Source organism: Carassius auratus, chromosome 12 (assembly GCF_003368295.1).
Source record: "Carassius auratus strain Wakin chromosome 12, ASM336829v1, whole genome shotgun sequence".
Taxonomy (NCBI): domain Eukaryota; kingdom Metazoa; phylum Chordata; class Actinopteri; order Cypriniformes; family Cyprinidae; genus Carassius; species Carassius auratus.
In genome coordinates, this window is record NC_039254.1 from 20,477,484 (window position 1) to 20,484,425 (window position 6,942).

At 40.3% G+C, this 6,942-nt stretch overlaps 1 long non-coding RNA gene across 1 annotated transcript; it reads right to left on the reverse strand.

Annotated features, from left to right (window-relative positions):
* Positions 1-1,727: 1,727 nt before the first annotated feature.
* On the reverse strand, positions 1,728-6,601 carry LOC113112251 (uncharacterized). Its single transcript, XR_003293409.1, has 5 exons — positions 6,269-6,601; positions 5,596-5,650; positions 5,388-5,479; positions 5,148-5,266; positions 1,728-1,936 (listed from the first exon to the last, which is right to left on the reverse strand). It is a non-coding gene; the product is annotated as an uncharacterized LOC113112251 (long non-coding RNA).
* Between the last annotated feature and the right edge of the window lie 341 nt (positions 6,602-6,942).

Genomic DNA, 6,942 nt, shown 5'->3' on the forward strand with positions numbered 1-6,942 from the left:
CGTTTTGGATTCCCCTGCTGCTGTGATAATACTGCTCCCACTCCAGTGGCAGAGGCGTTGACTTTTACGACGAAGGGTCGATTGGGGTCAGGATGGACCATGAGTGGAGCGGTTGTAAAGGCCCTCTTGAGGGAGTTGAAGGCTTCTGTTGTGGCTGGAGTCCAGGTAAATGATTTGGGTTTGTTCTGGAGGAGGATAGTGAAAGGGTTGGTGATGGCACTGTAATGTTGGATGAGAGGTCTGTAGAAATTGGCAAAGCCAAGGAATTGTTGGAGTTCTTTGATGGTGGTAGGAATTTCTCACAGTATTTACTTTCCCCTCGTCCTTCCGGATGTCACTGCTGTTGATGTTGTAACCAAAGAACGGCACTGAGGGCTGATGGAAGGAGCATTTATCGGCCTTGAGATAGAGCTGAAAGGCCCTCAGGCGTTGCAGGACCTCCGCAACGTGGCGACAGTGTTCCGCTAGGCTCCGGGAGGAAATGAGGATATCATCAATATAGAACAGGGACGTACTTATGGAGGAACTCCCGGAGCACCTCATGGATGAAATCCTGGAAGACGGAGGGGGCATTAACAAGTCCATACGGCATCACACAGTACTCATAGTGGCCAGTAGGGGTGATGAAGGCAGTTTTCCACTCGTCCCCCTCACGTATCCATGATTGATTGGCAGGAAAGTATCCTATCCTACAGAAAAGAATTAAAAAATGCTGGATCCTATTACTTTTCTTCTATTTTAGAAGAAAACAAACATAACCCCAGGTATTCATTCAATACAGTGGCTAAATTAACGAAAAATAAAGCCTCAACAAGTGTTGACATTTCCCAACACCACAGCAGTAATGTCTTTATGAACTACTTTACTTCTAAAATCGATACTATCAGAGATAAAATTGCAACCATTCAGCCGCCAGCTACAGTATCGCATCAGACAGTGCACTATAGACCCCCTGAGGAACAGTTCAACTCATTCTCTACTATAGGAGAGGAAGAATTGAATAAACTTGTTAAATAATCTAAACCAACAACATGTATGCTAGACCATATACCATCTAAACTCCTAAAAGAGGTGCTTCCAGAAGTCATAGATCCTCTTCTGACTATTATTAATTCCTCATTGTCATTAGGGTATGTCCCCAAAACCTACAAACTGGCTGTTATTAAGCCTCTAAAAACCACAACTTGACCCCAAAGAACTACACTGCATGAAAAGAGGTGTATCCGGTACTAGGAAACTCCTGTATACACCACTGATTTTCGAAAGTATCTAATAGTTCCACTGAGGGCAAACTTCAAATTCCACCAACTTAGGAAACTCCCGTAATGATACCAATTCGGATGTATATTGCTGAAGGGATATCCCCGTGGTATATGCAGCCATTTGTTGCCATGGCAAGTAATCCCCTGAAGAATGTTGTCAGGAGACATTTTCACACCTCAATAGCCCTTTCACTTCACACCTTGACACACCTCTGCTGTCCTTATTGGTGTTTTTTCTCAACATTGATTGGTTGTATTAAAAAAACACACCCCAAACCCTGACAACTATTGGGACAGAGACCTGTCAATTTCCTGATACTAGTATTTGATTGGTCACGGTTTTCATTTAGCCCAACCCAAGCCCTCATAGCATAGTGACTTGATTGGTTTTGGCCAGCTATGTTAATAAACCATAACCACCCCACCCACTATACAACCCAACCCCCTCAAAAATGGAAAACTGAATGGATTCAGAATTTCTTTTTATTAACACGCTGATGATGCAAAATAGTATAGTGCATGTCTGCCTCCAATCTGCGCTGGAGCTGTGAGATGGAGACCTCACAATCCACGCTGGCCTTCCATCAACAATGGCATCCTCCTCGTCAGACATCAGCTCTACTGTTGCAGTCTGCCAAAGCTCTCTCTCTGCATCGGTTTGAACAACCTTAGACCTGGAATCCAACAAGTGCAAAACACACAATGTGTTAACCACTAAAAACACTGAGAAATGTATCAAACTTAAAGGGGGGGTGAAATGCTCGTTTTCACTCAATATCCTGTTAATCTTGAGTACCTATAGAGTAGTACTGCATCCTTCATAACTCCAAAAAGTCTTTAGTTTTATTAGATTCATAAGAGAAAGATAGTCTGTACCAATTTTTCCCGGAAAAACACGACCGGCTGGAGGCGTGACGTGTGGGCGGAGCTAAAGAATCACGAGCGCCAGTAGGCTTTTGCGTTGAGAGCGTCTGTGACATTACCGTGAGGACAAAACCAACCAAAACAAACCATGGCTAACAGTCAGATTCAGCATATATTTATGATCCAGAATCAGATCCAGAGGCTGAAATTTAACAAGAGCAGCATCAGCAACAACATCTCTATGTGGTATGTACTGAAACTGTATATATTTGCTTAGCGGTTTTGGAAAATGACAGAAAATGGAAAGTTTTTTTTTTTTTTTTTTTAAGCTGTACATGTGGAAAGTGCAGTTTGATGACAACATTACATGTTGTTTACTTGATGTGCTTACGCGCCGATAGCTAAGTTAACAACACAGAGATATTTGAAGCAGTTTTACTCACCGCATGCGGTTCCAACACACGATCGTGACCCTTTTTCGTTGGGACTGCATTATCCTTAAGAAATAAACGATGTGCAAATCCGACGTCAAACTGGGCCTTGTTTGTAAAACAAGCATCTTCGAAATACAGGGGAACAAACACTTGCACAACTCTGTTGATGCTCTGTAAAAATAAACTCCATCCACTGGTCCCTTAATGCGGTTTCTCTTTTGATAATCTGTGCAGGGTTGTCTTGCCCTGGCAACCAAAAACACACTCCTTTTGTGACATTTTGCGATGCTCTCACTCTGATCTGTGAATGCCTGCTGTGCTCTCAGTGCTCTGCTATACGGGAGCACGCGCTCTTCCGGCAGACGTGCCCTTAAGACCCATATAAGGAAATTCCGCTCCATCTAACGTCACACAGAGCCATACTCAAAAAAAAATTTCCGAAACTTGTGACAAACCGGAAGGAGTATTTTTGGAACATAAATACTCCTTCAAACGTACAACTTAATTTTTGAAACTTTGTCCATGTTTAGCATGGGAATCCAACTCTTTAACAGTGTAAAAAACTCAGTATGCATGAAATAGCATTTCACCCCCCCTTAAAGGAATAGTTCACTCGAAAATGAAAATCTGTCAATGTACTCACTCTCATGTTGTTACAAACATGTAAATGTCTTTGTTCTGATAACCACAAAAGACGGAATGTTTATAATCCAGCCAATCATGAGCCCCATTGACTTTAAAGTAGAAAAAAATACTGTGGAACAGGGCCGTGCACAGACCCTTTGAGGGGCATGTGCTGAAACTGAAAAAGGGCACCCCCCCCCTTTTATATCAAGATTATTTAGTAAGCCTGCATAAAAGGAAGAAATGGTCACATCTTCATGACAAATTCAGTAACACAAAATAATAGTCTCAAAAGCTTTAGATTTAATCACGATTAATAACGACCATAATAATAATATTAGATAATTAGATAATATAGATAAACAGGGTTTTAAGGGCTTCTTTAAACCTAATACAACAGCAACCTTCTGTGAGCCATGTATCTGGCAAAAATTTGATACTGTGGTGGACCAGGGATGTTGGTCTCTTGAAGGTCTCTTATTCACTACCCTTTCCCTAAAATAAGCCAGCAATGAAAAAATAAATAAAAATAGTGAAAAGTACAGTTGCAGTGAAAAGCATTTCTGAAGGATCATGTGACACTGAAGAGTACTGAACTGGAGTAATGATGCTGAAAATTCAGCTTTGATCACAAAAATAAATTACATTTTAAAATATTCAAATAGAAAACAGTTATTTAAAATTGTAAAAATATTACACAATATTACTGATTTTGCTGTATTTTGGATCAAATAAATGAAGCCTTGGAATGAATCATGAATTACATTCTGCATGATAAAATATAAAGATTTCAGTGATCTTCTGTAATTTTTTTTTTTTTTTTTTTGTTACTACTAAATTACTGTAGTAAAACAATGTTTTACAACATTTTATACATGTGAGGACGAGCGGAGAGTATACCATAACATGATTAGCCTAAATGTTAATAAATTAAGTGTATCAGCAATCATAAATCAAAAAAAAAAATTTATTATCAGGTGACGAGGATCACTCGTCGCTTTGTGTAAGTTCCAGTACGAAACAGCGCGGGGGGCGCACCTGTTATGATTTTCCGATGGTAAAAACAAATTATATGTTGTTGTATTACTTATCAATTTATTGTTTTTGACCAGCGAATGTGTGCAAATGTTGTTGTTTTTCTGTCCGTCATTAAAACGGCGACGGCGCCTGACGCTGCCGGGATCACATTACATTTTCTTCTAGGTTACAAATTAGTTTTTGTAGCTATATAGACGGAGCGCTCAGTTTTTCCTGTGGTAAAATGCATTTGGCCAAAATAGCATTTTATTAAAGATGAAATGCAACTGTATGCACAGGCCATTTAAGTGTTGGCTATGACTAGATGGCAAATGCTAGCCCTGTCTCTCAGGCGACGTCCCACATGTCTCAGTCAGTGAGTCAGTCAGACATCAAATAAATAAAATATGAGCCTTTATAGACATAGTGTTTAGTAGTACTTATTCAAACAACAAGATATTTATTTACCCTTCGCAAAACTTTGTTCAGCTCAGCTGGTGTCTACTGTGCGGCTGCTGTGGAACTTCAGTTGATTCAATGAATATAGAGGGGGCGGAGTTATTAGCTTACTGACAGCTTGAGGATTGAATAAGATTTACACAAGCTTGTTTTAAGAACTTTCATTTGCTAAATATTTGTAAAACAGACAGACAGACGTAAAGGGTGACCAATAGCATTGATAAAAAAAAAAAAAAAAAAAAAAAAAAAAAAAAACACACCACCAAAAAAAGGGCACTTCGGAGTGTAAGGGCAAAAAGGGCATGTGCTCTGCACAGGTTGAGCCCTACCTGTGCACGTGCCTGCTGTGGAAGTGATTGGACCTCATGATCAGTTTGATTTCAAACATTCCTAAAAATATTTTCTTTTGTGGTTATCAGAAGAAAATAATTTTCAATTTGGGGTGAACTATCCCTTTAAAGACAAGTTGATGAATTTCTACACTCACCCGTCTTTTCCTTTGTCGGTTTTTAGCTCCTGTTTTAATGGCATCTCTTAGCTGGGACTTTTCTGGCTGAGACAAATTGTACTTTCTCCGAAGTGTTTCAAAGTATGTCTTGCAACACGCTTAATAAAAGAAAGTTCAGATAAATGACAGAAACTACACTATTGAAATCATAAGATGGACAAAATATAAGAGACTAAAATTATGGACATTAAAATTGTTAAACAAACATTTTAAAATTACCTTGTATACACCCAGGGTCTGCATCGGCAAAAGTTGTTTTCAATTCCTCTAGCACATAAGTCATGACTGCTTGGTTATGAGGCGAACTTATTCTGTGTGGAAAGAGAGAAGTGTGTCATTAAATACATTTAAAAGGAATATGTAAAACCCCATAAACAGCATGGCCCACAAAGGCCAAATAAACATAGCAGAAAAACAGCAGTCTTACCCAGTTTGTGGATCATATTTATGTGGGTTGTTTTCCGAATTGTGAAGGCGCCTTCCTGTAACATTGAAAGTGAAAGTGAAAGTGAAGTGACATTCAGCCAAGTATGGTGACCCATACTCAGAATTTGTGCTCTGCATTTAACCCATCCGAAATGCACACACACAGAGCAGTGAACAAACACACACACACTGTGAGCACACACCCGGAGCAGTGGGCAGCCATTTATGCTGCGGCGCCCGGGGAGCAGTTGGGGGTTCAATGCCTTGCTCAAGGGCACCTAAGTCGTGGTATTGAAGGTGGAGAGAGAGCTGTTCATGCACTACCCCCACCCACAATTCCGTCCGGCCCGAGACTTGAACCCACAACCCTTCGATTTGGAGTCCAACCCTCTAACCATTAGGCCACGACTTCCCCACAAATGGGAATGGCCACCCTAAGTGTCATAGGTTCATCTCTAACATTTATAACAAACCAAACCGTTTGAAAATCGGTAGAAAATGGAGCAAGTTATGGTTATTTAAAAGTCCATGCACCATGAAAACACAGTACTACGAGTGAGCGAGCAAGCTCCCCGTGGTAAGATGGCCGCCAAATGCGGTGCGGGCCAAACATCTAGCCTTTATTATACATATATTTACTACTATATTGTCCGCTAAAATAAAACTCAACTTACCGCAATGCCCACGTTGTGTGCCCTCTTTATCCTTTTATGTAATGGCTCTTCCCGCGGTCTTTTTTTTATTCCTCTTGCGGTCTTTGCTCGTCAAACATTCGCTCAAGAGCACAGAGACGCTGGATAGCATCTTCGAGAAGAACAGTGTTTGCAGCTTGCTTCTCCATCAAACCCTCAAGCTGACAAGACAAAGCGTTCTGACCGGAGATCAGCTGTTTCATTAAATCATTTATGCTCAGTGGGCTTGCTGCTGGTTGCAAAGCCCTATTACTCACGGCAGTAGTAAAACTCAGGTTTCTTTTACACGTCATCACAAACAATAGTCAGTTTCACCAAGGCGGAAATTCACAAAAAATGACTTCACACAATGCCGACAATTTAAATTGTGTTTGCGCGAATGATACTGCAATATCATTGGTTGCATTTCCTTACGTCACCGAGGCACACAAACTGATACTGCTGCAGCATTTCTCCCTGTGGAGCGTATTGCAGGCAGATGTGTTCTTAGTACATCAACCGTGCAGTTAAGTCACACTAAAAAGAAGGTCTCGGTTGTAATTCCACTATTCATTGTGGTAGAGATTTAGAAATTTGTTTTGTCATTGTTAATGTCGATTTTCATTTTTGTCATTATCTGTAAATGTCAAACTTTACAATAAACCTTTTTCTTGATA